Below are 19939 nucleotides of genomic sequence, written 5' to 3' on the forward strand. Positions count from 1 at the left end.
AAATAATTTCGTTTAAAAAATAACAAAAATAGAAGTAAAACTAATCAAGGACAACGCCGAGTAGATACTGCTAGTTTATAATAAGACAGACCACTCAATATTAAAAATGTAAGTTTAACCGTCCTACCGACCGACGGAACGGTAAAAAGGGTTATATCCCTTATAATCTATTATTTATTTTCCTTTATTTGTATGGGAAGCGACTATGATTAATACAATAATGTTAGTTTTAAGGGAGATAATTCATCTTGGTTTATCTTTGGCACAACCTCAGTACCCCTCCCTCTAAATAACACTTGCTGACGTTTGAGACGCTTAACTTATGCGAGAGTATTTAAAACTGACCATATGTAACTTTTAGCAGCTGGACTCGCCCCAGCTTACTACACGTACTATAAGCGACCATATGTAACATCTTGCCGCATAAGGGGAGGAGGAGTTTCAGGTAATTAATAATTTATAGGAATTTCAGATCATTTATTCATGACATGTTAATGTCAAAAAGTTGGTCGGTCCCCGTAAACTCCTTACAGTGTTTATACAATTTTATTGATAAAAGCTCTGCTGATGAATTGAGTGCTTTTGAAATAATATTAGTCTTATAATAAATAATGTAAATATATTTTAACTTATTTACTTTTAACTAAAAAATAGTTGAAAAGCTACGTAGACGGTAGTAATACCATTAAAGCGAGCGACGTTTTTTTTTTGCCCCAGAATTTCTTTTCCTACATAGTACCTATTTACTATGCCTCCCCACGGGACAGAGTTAGACACCAGGGTCGTTTTTTAACGTGGAGAAAAGGCACAAAAATAAAAATTGTCTCAGTCGTGAAGGATTTCTCCTCCACCGAAAGAGAACGAGAAAATGAAGTGCAGCATCTGAAGAACAGATACTACACTTTGATATTGACCAAAGGGCCAAGAAGTTTCCTACATAGTAGTACGATTTTTAATGCACTTTTTACCAGCGATGAACGATAATTATGCATGGACGTCCGGAGATCACTTTGTCATACAAAAGTCGTTCCAAAAGTAATCAAAACGTTGAAGAAGACGTATAAGTCGGCTTAAAGTGTTCCTCTACGCATTCGCAAATATACATTTCAATGCTTAACCGCATTTTGATGGCCATCTGTCCTAAATTCATATAATAGCGAATAACGGCGAAGAGCTAAATGTTTTGATTTCGGTTCAAGTGTTATATATTTTAACTTTTAAAATTTACACTACATATTGGGTACAATGTAATCATCAATAGAGAATTGGTTCTATAATGATAAATACGGATATCATATTTAAGCATATTTTACGGCCAATCAACGCCGGGCGACCTGCTAGTATATATATATATATATATATATATATATATATATATATATATATATATGGTAAAACTGGTAATTAGTAAAAGCCTGAAGATAATGCTCAATACTATTGCAGAGCAAATATGTGTTTGTTTTTTTTTATCACCGTTTTATGTTTGGTTACATATGTTTCAGATGTTGGACCATGCTTACAAACAAACAGATAAAACGGTAATAAAAAATATAACATATATATATATATATATATATATATATATATATATATATATATATGTGTGTGTGTGTGTGTGTGATTGTGCGTGCGTGCGTGTGTGTGTGTGTGTGGTTGTGTGAATTAAAACGTAGTGGAGCAACACTGTGTGTGGATTTTGTTTGTGCTTCTACTGAATTTGAACCGAAACAGATCAACTTTTTTCTGAACTACACCTAAAATTTAGGTTATTGGATATGTAGAGTTGGGTTTGTTTCTGAACCTTTGATGGCCCATGCCTCCCTTACCGAATATCTAAAGGCCCAGCATTTTAAAAAAATGTAGATTTCTTTTTTATTGTTTATTTAGTTACTGTATAATTATAAATCAAAATGAACATTTTGTTGAAAATAACACTTGCTGTTGAGCTCGCGTGACGAAAAGTTGATCCATCATATCAAGTATTGGAAACATGCATACATTAGCCAGAAAATTGGCAGAAATATTCCTCCACCGCAATTTCATCAACCCATGTCATAAAACCTCCCGGAGATTGGCTACAAAGACTCCAAAACATTTTACTACGACCAGTTTAAATATCCAATTTCTTTACACCAACCCTTATCGAAAATACACCAGAATACATCTCAAGTCCAACACACATCTCAAGTCCAACATTAAACTCCCTACTTCAAGATTATTAAATTATGCTATGGAATGACTCAACAATCCCACTTTACTACCAACGATAAAGTATATGAACAAACCATTGGATTACTCATGAGTTCCCGCCTCAGTAAAGTCCCTGTTTGTCTTTCCATAGAATATCTTGAAAACCTCTTCAACTCCATCTTACTACTTTCGATATATCGATGACACACGCCTTTTGTACACACACACTACATTAGTTTTCCTGACAATGTCGACAAACTCAATGAAACTAAACAAACCATTTTCTTCACCTACGAACTAGAAACTAATCACGTCCTCAGCTTCCTTGATATTATTCTGCACTTCGTACGCCCTTAACTTGTTACTCTATAGAAAACAAACGAATGAAAGTGCCCTTATACATTTTAATCCCATGACAAAAGCAGAATAAAATCAGGAATGATTACATGCTCGTTTATCAAAACTCTGATAATTTGCACTTTAACTTGTCTTCGCAACGAAGAAACCTACACGGAAAGCTTTTTCGTCCATAACGTTAAGCGCAAAGCAATTCGTTCGGTGCAAAAATAAGGTCGTTTTTTGACTTGAAGTTGAACGTCAAAAACGACATTATTTTTCCGCCAATATTCTAAAAATATTTAAAAAAAAAAACAAAAAAAAACTATCACTACAAACATATCTGTTCACAACAACATTACTAGCAAAAATAACACCGACAATACTGATAAAATAATTCTTATATACTTCTACTGACAAGCCTCATCTCTTTCCTTACAACAACTATATCAACCTGACATAAGAATTAGTGACAATTAAGTGGAAATCAATTAAGTATTTACTAAACACCAAATTCAGATCCTCCCTCTGAGGATACTTCTTCTCAGGTCATCAATAAAATAAAATGCACCTTCTGTCCGATACTTTATATGGGTGAGACGGCCAGAAATATCAAATCCCATACTTACGAATGTACAGGACTTACAACTCAACAATACCACTAGCGTACTAGTCATACACAGAAACAGTTTTCCCCACAATTCAGACCTTACCAACTGCATTCTCCTCAAGATTGAATCGTCTCTTCCCCGTTGCAAATGCACCGAAAGTTCTTAATCTTTGTTTCATTAGGATGTAACATAAACCTTAGGATTTGCTCTTACCACCTAAACAAGAATCTGGCAAAAACCACACTCCAACAATGCAATAAACATCGCCAGTGCATTATTAACTCCGACTCCAGTTATATGCTATTTATTTTTACTGTTATTTTATTTATTTTTTTTTTACACAGTGATCACCACTTATCAAGGCCCGGAAGCCACTCAGGGATAAGGGTTATTGCAAGTACATTACGTTAGTGAGGAGATTTGATGAAGTGTTCACTTAAGGGGGCGGTTCATTAGGAATTTGTTAACATTAGACTTGAAGACATCCAAGTTGTAGTCCGGAGGGAAGCAGGCAGACGGAACAGAGTTCCACAGGCGTGCAGTTCTAAGAAAGAAGCTTTGTTCATGAAATCCGCGTTTTGATTTAGGCACAGATATAGAGTGGGGGAAATTTTTCACAGTGGATTCGGCTAGACGGGTGTTTTTTGTGAAAGATTGGCGAGGGGGGACCAGGGATTGGAGTTCAGACGAGCACCTGCCATGAAAATAACGATAAAACAAGGATAGGCTCGCAACGTCTCTTCTGTGGGAGAGGGGTTGCAGGGTAGAGAAAAGGGCATCCCCCACTAAACCACGAAGTCTATTTTGTACTCTTTTTATCCATGTTCCTGTTTTTAGTCGCGTGCAAGCGACTCTATAAGTCACTCCGTCGGTCGGTCTGTCCGTAACACTTTTGTGCTTGGCCTTTTTGGTTAAGATCAAAGGTCTGTTCTTAATAGATGCTGTTCTTAGCTCTTTCAGCTTTTCTTGGCCTTTTGGTAGTTTTTTCTCCATTTCGTCCCATCCCCACTTAAGACCGGCCCGCAGGAGCTCAGGTGCCTTTACAAACTAAAGTGGAACGGGCAGTTTATCAACTAGACGGGGCTGGGAGGGCTCTACTAATCACTACTGGAATTTTTTTCCCCGCCCTCGACAGAAATGAATTATTGTATTACATTTATTGTTATTTTTTTTTTTGTTTTTACATGATAATAAAAATGTATTAAAAATTGGGTGCTAAGTAGGACGTCTCCAAGTACGAAAGGGCGAATGCGGTATTATGGTGAAAGAAAATTCTAGCTAAGAGAAACTTTTGTTTAGTTTTAGAGTGACAAGGATGACCAACGACCCCCCTTTTGAGTTGGCCTTGTGCCTGAGTTTTTTTGTTCATGTTCATTTTTTTCTGTATAAAAGATTTACTATCTCAAAGTGTAGTATCTGTTCCGGCAGACACTGCAAGCAAAGACCATATGTGGGGGCAACCTCACATATAATACTTTGGTTAATGTAGGGAAAACCCTTCATACCAATTGTCACTATCCAACTCCCCTACTCCCCGGGGAGTTGGTCCCCATTTCCCCTTCACTCCTCACATTAAAAATCGGTCTTGTGCTTAATTTGCTCTGTGGGGGAGAAAATAAATACCAACCCTTCATACCAATTGTCACTATCCAGCTCCCCTACTCCTTGGGGAGTTGGTCCTCATTTCCCCTTCACTCCTCACATTAAAAATCGGCCTTGTGCCTAATTTGCTCGGTGGGGGAGCAAATAAATACCCTTTACTTGGCCTTTTGGCCAAGATCAAAGTGTAGTATCTTTCCGGCAGATACTGCAAGCAAAGACCATATGTGGGGGCGACCCCACATATAAGACCTTGGTCAGTTTAGGGGCAACCCTTCATACTAATTGTCACTATCCAGCTCCCCTACTCTCCGGGGAGTTGGTCCCCATTTCCCCTTCACTTCTCTCATTAAAGTCGAACTTGTGCCTAATTTGCTCTGTGGGGGAGCAAATAAATACACTTTTCTTGGCCTTTTGGTCCAGATCAAAGTGTAGTATCTGTTCTTCAGATACTGCAAGCTATGACTAGCTATGACTAGCAAAGACCAGATGTGGGGGCAACTCCACATGCCTGACCATTAACCAGCTCCCATTTCTCACCTCTCGGGAGCTGGTCCCCTTTTCCCCTTCCCCCTCCCTTCACTCCTCACATTAAAAATCGGCCTTGTGCCTAATTTGCTCGGTGGGGGAGCAAATAAATACCATCTGTTCTTCAGATGCTACAGGCTATGACAAGCTATGACTAGCAAAGACCAGATGTGGGGGAAACCCCACATGCCTGACCATTAACCAGCTCCCATTTCCCTCCTCTCGGGAGCTGGTCCCCTTTTTCCCTTCCCCCTCCCTTCACTCCTCACATTAAAAATCGGCCTTGTGCCTAATTTGCTCGGTGGGGGAGCAAATAAATACCATCTGTTCTTACTACATGCTGTACTTATGTTTATACTTTGTGATATAAAGTGGAGGATCACTTTTCTGTATTAATTTAATGCAAAATGATCACCCACTTTACAACCAGTCAGTCTCAAAGCCATTCAAGTCATTCTCCAGATGATTCAAGTTGTTTTTGAAGGATTCCAGTTAGTTTTTAAGCATTCAAGTCATTCTTAAGGTCATTCAATTCGTCCTTAAGTTCATTAAAGTCATTCTAAGTCATTTACTTTTTATTTATTCAAGTCATTTCAGCCCATAATCGGTCATTTTAATTTATCTTTAAGAATTTCATGTCAATCCTACATTCATGCATTCATTCATTACACGAGAGCACGCGACTAATGGCTATCGGCCTTGTTTCTTTAATATTTATAATCTTTACTCTTTTTGCAGACGCTTGTTGATCTTAATAAAACCCTTGTTTGATTTTGTTTTCTTTGTATTAAATTTTTTATCCCTCCTGTCTTACACACGCACACACGCACGCACACATATACACACACAAATATATTATTGGATTTAATTTGAAGTACTATATAATTATTTTCATAATCAGACCACATTGTTAATTAATAAACGTGTGTGTGTGCGTGTGCGTGTGCGTGTGTGTGTGTGTGTCATGGGAATATATATTTGTGTATTCGATATATGTATTTACTTAAGTAGTTTAAGTATTAAAACAATACGAAATAACCAATTTCTGATACTTCAAACTTAGGCCGGTAAGATCATAAATATATAAATTAATATATAAGAGGAAAAAAATTCTATACAGAATATAATAAAAGCAATACTAGTTTTCAAATATATCGTTTCTCTTTTTATATTTATAATTATACGTAGTTGGTGATTTGTCAACCTACATAGTAGGTTAAGAGTTATCTCCCTTGAATAAGTGTCTTTCCTTACACCCTCCTTTCCCAAATCTCACAGCACAAAATCAGAGCAGAACATTTGTATTAAATTAAGTTTAATAATTACATTCTTCTTGATACATTATCAACTTGTTTTATATAAATATGAACTATTAAGTCAAACGTCATGCCAAACATTACGCAATATTATAATTGTTATAAGGGACGCGACTCAAATAAAATAACTACAGATTTAACTTCTGATATAAACACCCTGCGTTGCCTGTAGTCTTATAAAGAACCCTATAACTTTTTTCACACAGCCTATAATAATAGATTACCTTTTTTTATTATTCTTTTCTTTTTATATTGTATAATATTAAAGTTAGTGGGTGAATCATAATGATCTATTCTGCATTTATTAATCAGAGGTGTAAATAAGATGGAATTATACAAAATGAACTGAAATAAATTTCGGTCAATTTTATAGTCTTTAATCTCTTAAATCCCACTTAGTATTTCCAATAAGTAATTGAGAAACTCTGTGCAATTCTGCTCCAATCCCTGAAACATTAAATTTCTTTGGATTCTTCGAACCACTATCTTCATGCTGAGTGTCATTTTCACAACATTTAGGTCCGACCTTCTTCGGGGTGTATCTTGTCGAACTTTGGAATCTTTCTGTCAAACTCGGGAATTTGCACAGGATTTCGAAGAAAATATTTATTTAATCGACGGAGGTAACATATCCTCGTTCTTTCAGCCATGACTACGTAGAAATCCTAAGTAATCCGTAATTGTATTTTAATGAGGGTTAAACCTCCAGATGAGTGTAACTTACAGTTAAACTTTACCAAATACTTTATCTCTTGCAGACCTTCTGAGAATAACAGAAATTCGAATAATTGAATTAGCGATCATCATTTAAAAAAATTCACGAACATTAGATTTCTGTTTTTATTTATCCCTTTATTGCGGACTATCATCCTCATCTTATAGTTGTTATTTCACGACGTTTCGGCCAATTATTTCTCTGGCCTTCGTCAGGTGGTTACCTGTGATGGGATTGGAACGCCGAATCTCCTAACTGCACTCTCAGCAATTACTGCCTTTCATAGTTGTTTATCGTCTCACCGCGTCTTGGCCAACTAAGCCTCTGGCCGGCTTTGGGTAGAATTGAAACTGTTATCTTCAGACAATGCTCACCTGGAACTGTGGAGATTCGACGTCGCCACAGGCCCCGAAGAGCGATTGCACTGTGCCAAAGGGCATGAAGAGCGATCAAGATTGGAATTTTGGTCTCATAAATCTACGTCTATTTGTTATCTGTTAGGTCCGTACCGAATGGTATATTATTTTAATTAATTAGAATTCTTATTAAGATGAGCAATTTGTATTATTTATCCATTTATTTATTGCGGACTATTATCCTCATCTTTCTTAGTTGTTGTCCCGTCGCAGTTAACCATCCGATGAAGGCCAGAGCAATAGTTGGCCGAAACGTCGTGTAATAACAACTAAAAGACGAGGATAAAAGTCCGCAACAGGGAAAGTGATAAATAATGTAAATCACTCATCTCAATAAAAATTCCAACTAATTAAAATAATTTCTGTTCTTGTTTTTAATTTATTTAATGATCTAGTTATAAATAAAATAATATTTTCTATTTCCTTTTTATGATAATGTGACACACTTTTTGATCATAATAGTAATTTAATTTTTCATGTATAGATTATTATTGTCATTTCTGATGACATAAAGAAGAAAAAATATAAACTGTTAATTTGTATTTATAATGAAGGATTTCGTCACGAATTAATTTCAGACGGCGGGAGTTGTCTGATTTGCTATATGCATTCTTGCTTCCCCTAAACGTATAAAATTTTATTGTCGATTTTTGACTCATTGTGTATTGATTGTACAATCACATACGGATATTTTAGTTAATGTTAAAAATTGCAACTTAATTTTAGTTGAGCTAATGTTAGCAACCTTTTCATTGAAAGATATGTTTGTTTATAGTGCCAAAAATCTAGAAATTAACGAGGGGCCTTTAGGTGTGTTTGGTCAAAATAATTTCTTTCATAAACAACAGTGACGACGTTCGCTCGTAGTATCAGCAGTAGCAGTAGTCTTTGTTTATTTTCTTCAACGACAGCTAAAGATGACCACTCGTAACAGTAGAAGTATCAATAAGCTTTGTTTCATCTCTTCACTGACAACACGGGAGATAACCAATACTCGTCACAAACTCACACAAACAACATGGCGTCCAAAATAAAACTGATGAAAAAAACTGTCCTTTTTATATAGCCATTTTAGACTTTCGACAACATCTGTTTTGTATAATTACCTTCGCTTCATAATCACGCGTATCTAGGTTTGCGCTTGCGTGTGGCAAGTGTTTCCTTACAGCGGACGCATGCTAATCATGGTCGCTTATATTTCAGTCTATCGGTACTGTCATCACACACATTCATAATATTGTCACATATTGTTTCATTGGCGTGGGAACAGTAGAAGAACGACGAACGGTTTATGCCAATTCCATTTTTCTAAAGTTGCTCTTCCCAGCTGAGACAAAGTACATCATCTTTGAATGTTGACTCTTCGATGTTTATTCAGCTGTCCGTATTTTTGTTTACATCCGCTGGAATCTACACATGTGTACACTGTAACGAGAAAGGCAACACAAAAAGAAAGCATAAAAGTGTATTCATTTTTATTGACAACTTGTAAGAAGTAACAAAAAGTAAAGAGTTAATAATAAATGAAATTTTGATACATCTTAAAATATCTGAAGTGAAGAGTAGTATAATTTATTCTGTGTAAGAAGTTGAGTAGACATGTTTATTGTACTGTCACCGTGCGAATTCGTGTGTGTCAGCTTATACATTCACTAGACTATGTAGACAGTGTGTATGTGTACCTTTGTTTAGTCATCATGAGGGGATATGCGTCAAATGGTGTGTAAGAGAGTTCAGTACACAGAGTATTTTGAATTGAAAGCAATGTTTAATTTCAGAAGAGTTTCCGACGGGTAGCTATTCTGTACAAGAGATGAAGAGTTTTCCGCGGGTAGCTGTTCTGTACAGGTCCTGAACTTTATACTTTAGCAGGCAAAGAGCAAAAGATCTTTTTCGCGTTGACACGAAAAAATTGTGCTGGAATGCTAAAAGATTCAATATTTTTATGACGCACTTCTGGTTTTCTGATCGGTTGCTAACAGATTTGATTCGGCAGTTCCGATGAGACTCCTTGCTGCTTCGGTTGCTTGGAATGAGTAGAAAAGTACCAATCAAGAATCTGTTCTTGACAATCAGCCCGACAAGTACGGCGCAGGAACTGGCCGAATACCCGTCGGACAGGTACGCCGCCTGGGTATTACCTAGGAGGTCCATTCTCACAGGCCTTGCCACCTAGCTTTAAGGTGAGATAAATTTATCGCTTGCTTCCTGGGGTGTCTTGACCGGGGAATGCCGACGAGGATGCCAGGTAATTTTTCCTTTAGGTGAACTTGCTTGACATCTTCACTTTCCCGACCTTGTGTCACATCATGCTGAGATGAGCAGCATATAAATCTCTACCCTCATCATATCAAACTATTGCAACAGGGTGTGTATATGCTGTCGCTTTATGTCTAGTAAGTTGTAATAAGTATTTGTTGTGTTGCCCTATGCCTTTAACCAATGGCTGAGTCTGGTTTCGTGACGTTTTCACTTACGTAGCTCTGACAAATCGCTGGAAGAAAGAGGGGACGAGATAGGCGTTAGGGATTTTATATTACGCACGAGTATAGTGACATGCGAAAGCGAATATTTCTGCGCTCCTGATTAGATGAAAGATATTGATTTATAGGTTTTCAGACACTCGATTACTGCTACTATCACCCTTATACCCCTGTCACAATAAAATAACGTATTGATGTAATCAATATGTTTCAATCTCTCGTTGCTATATTTGAACACCTTGACGCCACTCACATGACTGCCTTTCTTTTTCTCCTGAAAACTCGAAGTGAGAAGATGACCGCCGACATTCTCTTTTCTTTAGTTTCATTCGATCTTACAAAATTTGACACACATGCACTTAAGGGATATAGTTGCTTTACCTAACACTTACCAACATGGATGCTCTTAATTATTTATACACGTGTACGGTATATTCTCTCTCTCTCTCTCTCTCTCTCTCTCTCTCTCTCTCCATACAAAGTAAATTTTATTATTTTTTTGTTAAACTTGCCTCATTGTTTCTTCCATTGTGGAACCGCCTTAGTATTGTAGTCTAGTGACAGCCATATTTTAATTTTTTTATTGTCTTTTTTGTTGTTATCCTGCTAATATTTTAGATAAGCTATAAAGCATTGGCACGTTTTCCTCTCGAGTGTTTTTTTCATATTATTTGTGGTCATTTTTTATTTGTATCATTATGATATCTGAACAAATAAAACAACTCTAAAAGACATCTCACACCAAGTGTATAATTTATTGAAATACATTTGAAAACGTTTATGAACGAGGGATAATTGGGATTTATAAACTTTATAATTAAGTTTTAGTTTTGGTAAAAGGTCCATCTGATTCCGTATATATATATATATATATATATATATATATATATATATATATATATATATATATATATATACCTACACACACACACACACGCACACACACACACACACACACACACACACACACACACACACACACACATATATGTATATATATAACTTCAAACTTAAGGCCTTGGGCCATCCAATTCAAAAACTGAAAACTTCAAGTATCCATAAAAATCTTCCAGACAGTTGATTGATTTTTTTTACTCTCAGTGACTACAAGACGCAAGGGGATTTCCTTCCACGTTCACTGTCGCTTCAGAAGTGATTTCTCCAACACGTGCTGGGTGACAGCATGTGTCTCTGCCCACACATTAAATGAAAAGGGTTAATTTGATTTGCTAAATTCAATCGCTTGATTTACAGTTTTTCCACAGGCTTTGTCCGCTTAGGCGATGAAACGAAATAAGACAATGGCAGCGTCTGATTGCAAGGTGATCCGGTGACACCCGGCATTAGGAACGTCACAAAACAGACACACAGAAAGATAGAATGATATTATCTCTACAAACCCACCATTCCCCGATGCATGGAGCATTGTTTGTGACGTCTGAGTTCGTGCAGTAATTACTAATCTCTGTCTGTCTGTCTGTCTGTCTGTCTGTCTCTCTCTCTCTTTCTTAGACAGGATGCAAAAGAACCTCTAATCTAATAGATCTCACACACTCTAATAAGTTCCAGTTTCTGTCCTATCGCCAAAATGTTTGATCCATGTGTTTGTTTTACAAGTATTTCTATAGTATGTTCTCCAACGAAGTTGCTACACTGCTCCCCCGATCCCTACACCGACGTAAATACTCCTGATCGACTCCAAAATCAGCAAAAATCCTACCAGATTTGAAGATATCGAATATTCTAATAACTTCATATCTTCGGATGATAGTCTTTGATATTCTTTCCGTGTTCTCTGTTTGCTTGACTTACTAACATACATAAATTTAAATATTATATGAACAAATATCTCGCTGCTCAACGGATGTCACATTGTACCTTGTTTGGAAGTGAACTAAAATAACAAACAGAAAATTGTTGACACAACTTAATCTATTTATATATCTATAAAAGTGAAAGTGTCTCTGTGTGTGTCTGTCTGTGTACACTTTCCTACACAATATCTTTGTCAATTTTTAGTCTACAGACTCAAAATTTGATATACAAGGTACTGAGCTTTTGAAAAATCTTTGTAATCGATTTTCGGCCAGAAATTTGGCTGCTAAAGGGTCAAAATTCAACGATTTGACCGTTGAGAACTCTACCAAACTCCCCCGACAATTTTGGGTATAAACAATTGAAATTTTAGATATATGTTCCTTTGAAATGGATCTAACTTAATGACTTGATTTAACCCCAAAACAATGAATGTTAAGAGGTCAAAATAGGGGTCAAGGTTAAAAAAAATTGACTGCTGCGGTCTCTACCAAATTACTCAGACAATTTCTGGTTTAAACATTTGAAATTTTATATAAAGGGTATTCAGAGATAGAGCAAGCTTTTTAATCGGTTTGGGTCGTAAATTTGAGCTACCAATATATAAATGTATGTATGTATGTATGTATGTATGTCTGCCTAAAACTTTCGACAGAGGCCACGAAAAATTTGCTAAAAACATTAATTTCTTCACTTTCAACTGGGCACTTTTCTACAGGTAGGGATCGCTTTTTTCGCCGATATTTTCGAAAGTCATCCCCTCTTTCCGATTGTCTAGCCTTAATTTAAACCTACGTCACTTCCGGTTTGACGGTGGTCGTAACAGCAAAGACGTCACGTTTTTTTACTATTCTTTTCTTTCTTCGCGGTACGGGTTCGAGCCTATCTTTCTACTACCAATTTTTTTTTTTTGCACAACACACACCTCCAAACACCCGGGCAACGCCGGGCTGAAATGCTAGTATATCTATAAAAGTGAAAATGTGTGTTTGTGTGTGTGTGTGTGTGTGTGTTTGTGTACACTTCTCTACCAAATAACTCTGTCAATTTTCGGTCTGCAGACTCGAGCTTTGACAGAAGGGCTATTGAGATTTGAGAAAATATTTTTAATCGTTTTTCGGACAGAAATGTGGCTGTTAAGGGGTTAAACTTCTTTTAGAACTCTACCAAACTCCTCCGCCAATTTTGGGTCTAAACACTTGAAATTTTGGATATATGTTACTTGGACATAGATCTAATTTTATAATTTGATTTGAGCCCAAAACAATAAATGTTAAGGGGTCATAATTGGGGTCAAAGTTTTAAAAAATTTGACCTCTGCGATCTCTACCAAATTACTCAGTCAATTTTTGGTTTAATCATTTGAAATTTTACATAACGTGTATTCAGACACAGGGCAAGCTTTTTAATCGTTTTTTTTTCCTGCAAATTCGGCTTCCAATGGGTCAAAGTTCAAAAGATTTTATCTTTGCGGTCTCTAGCAAATTAACCCAATTTTGGGTCTAAACATATGAAATCTTAAATAAAGGGTATTCAGACATGCAGCAAACTTTTTAACCAGTTTTTGCGCGAAAATTTGGCTGGCAGACTCTACCAAACTCACCCGCCATTGTTGGGTCTACACACTTGAAATTTTAGATGTAGGCTACTTGGACATGGGTCCAAAATTTTAATTTAATTTGAGCCCAAAACAATTAAGGGGTCAAAAATTGGGGTTAACGTTTAAAAAATAATTGACGTCCGCAGTCTCTACCAACTTTTCTTTATGGTAGTTAAGGAAGCCTATTATATAGAAAGGCATTACCATACATATTCACACCTTTTAATATATACATATGCACATAAAATTATGAACAGTACATAGGGCCCGAGCAAAGCCGGGCGGAACTGCTAGTATACCTATAAAAGTGAGAATGTGTGTATGAGGATACTTATCTACTCAACGAATTTTTGATCTACAGACTTGTAATTTGGAGTCTGGGGTATTCAGACACGTGGAAAACTTTTTAATCGGTTTTCAACCAGAAAAAAAAGGGCCGCTAAGAGGTAAAAATTGAAAAATTGGAACGTGGGGGAGGTATTATATTTTTATCTGCTTGCCAACTGTTTCACGAATGCGCATGCGTGAATCGTTCATGTGACAGGTCCCTTATGTTAAGATACAAAAACGAGCTTCCAGGCGAGGTATCGACACGTCTATTTCCTCACGGGGGAAACAATATACTTAAATGCACAAAACTGGCTTAGACTACTAGTATCTTTTTCTTCCCGCCAGCATCTGCCAGTTGTTTAAAAATCGTTTTACTACAACCACTGTTAATAGTTTCCCTTTCTCCTTCCTTCTCACATTTTTTTCCTACCTACTTACCTGAAACTAAAGGAAACTTCCATGAGCAAAATTTATTTCCTAGAACTGTCTCATACTGCTTCCCAGCTAACTACAACATAGGCGTATTCAAGTTTAATACAAACAAATTCTTGTTGAATTGCCCTCCTAAATGATCAAATTCTTCCCTATCACCACGATAAATGAAATTCATTTAATCCTTATTCTCGAGTGGCTTTCAGACCTTGATAAGAGATGACATCTTAGTAAAAGAAACTTAGAGTATCAATCTGTCTTGCGCTATTCCCATTGACTCATGAAAATTCGCATGGCAATCAGCGATAGTTTAGCGAGATGAGAACGCGCTCTTTTTCGGGGGAGCATGGAGTGAATAGTTTTTGCGTAATCCTGTCTGTAACATTGTAAGGGAACCAACACGTTGTAGCCTCAGTCTCAAAGTGGTCAAAGAATAGAAAAAAACTTCAACTCGCTTTTTCTTTGTAATAACATTTATTTCCTCGTTGTTACGCCCGTGACGTCACCCACTTAATCTAGAACATTGTCTCGTTCTGTACTCCACGTCTCTTGCGTGATTTCAAACGTTATTTCGTTCCGTTCTCAATGTCTCTCGCGTGGTCTCGAACGTTATCCACGCCTCTAACGTGATCGTTCTTTTTCTCCCTTACCGATGACGTTATTTGGCATGCATTTGCATATAATCGTCCACGCTATGTTACATGTTAACAAATAAACAAATATGCACACAACAAACAATTAAACAAACATGAGTGATAGAGATAAAGTGGATGCCATAGGATTAGTTTGAAGAGGAAAACATAGTATCCTTTCTTAGAGGAATTTGTTGAACATCGATGTGTCAATCGTGACAATAACTTGAAGTCTGTGGTTTATTTAAAGAACACCAGTTAATTCTGACCATATGCCTAATCATAACTGGTGACCCTTTTGACATTGTTTCTTCGACTCATTTGCTTTAATTTTAAGCAACTGATTTAAAAACGAGTTCAAGTAGATAAAGTCGGATCGTTTTGCAAAAGCGAAAGTGGCTTTGAGTACGTAATATATATTAACAAGTACCTTGACATTATCGTGATTGCTTTATTACAGACAGATAATGATCTTTCACTTCTTGTATAGAACCCTATGTCCTTCTGACGCAATATATTCATGCAATTCTTTGTGTATAACACCCGGGAAGGAAATTCAGAATAGATTATAGCGAACTAAAGCGTTGTATAATCAGATTGACGAATGTTTAGCATAATTGTTGTGGCCCTGGGAAAGGACCATAAACAAAGACGTGAACAACAGATTTAGGTAGTCTATTATGAGTGAATGGGTACTTTCCAATAACACCTCCCCCAAGCCTCTTACTTCGCAAGGGGTACTAGTACCTTTTTCTTTTTTGTAATGATATTGGTATCACGAACATCTCGCTGTATAATAAGATTTCATAACACACAGAAAAAACACTGTCCTGTATTTTCTGGTCTTTATTTGTGATTTTCTGTTGTCTTTTTTTTTAGTACCAATAAATTCGTCTTTTTTGTACTTTCATACAATGTGATTGTTAAGCATCAACGCATTTGTTTGTTTGTTTTTCAATGTTGTGAATTAAATAGTACAAGATAATAATTTGCTTTTTTTATGTAATTGTTTTTTTTTTTTTTTTTTTTTTGTATAGCCATTGATGAGAGGATCCTATTTGTTGTGGATTGAAATGGGGCGATTAATCGGAATTGGTATCGGAATCGGAATAATTTGAGCCTATTTTCTGATGCCACAATCGATTCTTAAATTATCTTTTTTTATTTGATTTTGGTTTAAGAAACATTTTCTACTGATTGTAGTAATGATAAAATAATAAATATTTTCTGATTTAAACTTCCAGTAAAATCTCTAGATCATCCACCCTCACAAATGTGTTTTTACGTTTGAGAAAATATATGCACATTTCAGATGTGGTTTTACAGTAATCGGGACAAAATAACACTTTTATATTTAAATATTTAGACATTTATAAAGAATCGGAATCGGTAATTGTATCGGAATCGGGAAAAATATTGGAATCGTCCCATCACTAATTGAGATGAATTTTATTATTTGATGAACGAGCTTTAAAGGCAGAGACCAGGAAAAGTCCGACTCTGTATATATATATATATATATATATATATATATATATATATATATATATATATATATATATGTGTGTATGTGTGTGTGTGTGTGTGTGTGTGTGAGAGTGATTCAACATTTTTTAAAACCCATTATTAAAAAGCAGGTGTATATTTGCCAATAGTTCAAAAATGCCTGGAGACAATCAGTAAAAAAATTATTTACGTTTTCCACTGTAAACAATAACAGAATTTCTTGATATCCGACGGAAGATATAAAACTAGCATTTCAGTAAACTCCGGTGTAGCCTGGGCAAAAAAGGTTTGAACTAAAATTGTTAGCCCTATATGACGTCTCATATTTTATGATCTGTCGTTCTGGATTCTGCCTAGAAAAAACGTGCAAGAAGATAAAATATACGGAAATATGTGCGCGTGAAAATATTAAATACAATAGTGATGTACTTGTTAGATCCGAGATCAGACCTATCAATCATTAATTTGCATATGTGGAAAACATTAACAAAACTACCATGCTAAAGTCTTACAAAACAGCTAGAACGGTGACTAAGTTGATAATAATATTTGAAGGTGAATTAATCACTAATGTTACATTTAACTGTACGACAAGAAAATAAAGGTGTTTGTGTTAAAAAATACGGAAAAACGTTTTGGTGACAGGTTGAACGCAATAATTTAATTTGTTGGATTTGTTTGCTTTTTGTCAAAACATCAAAACTTTAATGACACAGAATTAAAATCTCAATTCGGAATTAAAATAAAGTTTCCCTGGAGTTTTCTCAGCTAGTCTTGAAAAATGCACAAAAATCTTAAACCAGATTCGAACACAAAGATAATGCGCAATCAATATTCAAAACAAAAAATTAATGTACCGTTCGCCTCATTGGAGAAAATCAACGAAGAGCTTGAAAGACTTGTAAAATTGGCCTCCTATCGAAAGTTGAATTCATTTAATGGGCAGCCCTACGGTCTATGTTGAAAAGAACTCAAAAGAAATCTATGCTTGTGCTGACTTCTCAACTGGTTTGAACTCAGTATAAAAAGACTACCATAAACAACTTTCTAGCATCAAATTTGAAAGATTAGCTTTTGGAGCCCAGGTAGCGCCCGCCATTTTTCAAGAAATTATAGATATTATTTCGGACAACCTTGATTTTGCGATCGCATACTGTGATGATATTGCCATAATAAGGGAATAATAAGTCAAAGAACAACATCGTGTTAATAAATCAAAGAACAACGTCGAGAACATGTTCACAAGGTATTCTCTCGAATACATGATTTTGATTTTAAACTAAAAGAGGGCAAATGCGATTTCATCATAGAAGAAATAAAATACTTGGGACACATCATCGACATCAAAAATACCGACACCCTTTCTTTGTATTCACTTACTAGTACAATATATTCTTTTTATCAAAACCCGTTATTCGCGTCTTTCTTTATGACTCTTTCCTAGGGCCACAACAATAATTGATTAATCTTATTTGTAATATATCAATATTGTTTTTAACATATTATTATTGTTTGTTGTATATTCGTATTAGTATTGTTTGTAACATACCAATGTTGTTTGTAACATCTATAATATTCTGCTTATTCCTTTCTTAGTTAGTCCGTACGTTACGGTTTGAAAAAAAGCCAAATACAATTTTTGAAGGCCAAAACTGCTTCAAAATGGCTAAACTTAATATATGAAATTAATCATAGGAAAAATTCAGCTCAGACATGCGACATTTTTAAAATCAATATAATGTATTATATTACAAGAAAATTGGAAGTATTGTAATTTAACTTTCAGAATCTTTTTTCTGAAGGAAATTAAAAACCCATAGCAACACCGGTTGGGACAGCTAGTTGAATATATAAATTATAGGTACCACCATCGACAAGAAACGTTTTATAGTATTATTATTTCCATGATTGATCTGAAGTATATTTAGCTGACAATTAGTTTTGCAGTAAGACGTCAAAGAATTGTCATAATTTTTTTTATTTTTTTTTATTTAAAAACTACTTGATCAATTTGAATAATTTCTTTTTTGGTTTAAAATATTTTCTCCTCTTCGTGACTATGTACATCATACATATTTTTCTTTATTTTTTCCAAGAATCACGTTTTAATAGTTTTCATAACATTTAGACTTTTTCTTTAGAGACTATGTTAAAAAATAAGTGTAAAAGTTTTGGATTTTCTCATAAAATACTGTAAAACGTTTCTTGTTGATGGTGGTGTCTATAGTTAACATATTTAACCGGCATTGCTATGGGTCTTTAGTTTCCTTTTTATTTTTAAAATAGCCTTTGAAAATTAAATTAGAACACTTCCAATTTTCTTTCAAATTTCCGATATAATTTATTATTTTTGTCAGCTATTAAGGAAATATTAAAATAACTGACTTGTTTACGAACAAATCGAAATCCACTCTGGTGGATTTTGATTTGTATAAGATTTCGTTTAATGTGACACTCTTTCATTTTTAATTTTTTAAAGTGATTGATTAATAGTAAAAAACAAAAACGTTACAGTCGACTTAAAACAGTTCGTATGTAAATTTATTAAAAGTAATGGCTGGAATTGTTACACTCATTTCGTTTTTTATTCATCGAAATTTGGGGTAAAATCGATCGATATTTATGCAGAATAAGGGCTGCGTTTTCGTCGGAACATTCCGGGTAGGTTACGCAAACTGTCGGAAAGTGTCGAACGAATTCTTCGTGCTTTCTTTTTTTTTTTTTTTTTTAACTGCAAAACGCCAAAAAATAATTAAAAATCATGAAAAAAACAACATATTATACTCGGAAACAATCATCTTATAGTAATCTCAATGAAAAATAAGTAACTTGCGCAGTATACGGGTCGTGCTGAAATAATAACGTTATTATTTATAAAACCATTCTTAAAATTGAGATGAGGCTTTTAACTGTTCTGTTCTTTCACATGACAATTTAATAAACCAAAGATATCATTTGGCAATTATTTGCTGCTGTCATTTCATTGGCTAAGCGTTTTGGCATATTCTGGCGGTTTACGTAACCTCGGAATATGCCGGCGATGATACCAATCGATTGTTTGAATGGTTTAAGATGATATTTTTAGGTCCTGAAAGAAAACCATACTTTATTTTTATTGTTTTTCTTGCGATAACAATATTGCCTTTATCAAGACGTCCACACACACACACGCGCCCGCGCGTAGCAGCTTCACTCACTTCCCCAACCCACCACCGTTTATCTTCATAAAAGAAGACTATTTTCATCATGGCAGATTCTCCCACTAGGTAAGGTACTTCTTACTCATTTAAGCAACAAAAATAAAATGCCTTTTCTTTTGACCTCAGCCATTTTATTGTAAAAACGGCACCCACGAATGCATACACTAATCATTTTGTTGTCCTACAAGCAGAAATTGTGTATTACAATGAGTTTATTGTTTAATCTGTGA

This window comes from Euprymna scolopes, chromosome 13 (assembly GCF_053919585.1).
Source record: "Euprymna scolopes isolate OS-2025 chromosome 13, ASM5391958v1, whole genome shotgun sequence".
In the NCBI taxonomy this organism is placed as follows: Eukaryota; Metazoa; Mollusca; class Cephalopoda; order Sepiida; family Sepiolidae; genus Euprymna; species Euprymna scolopes.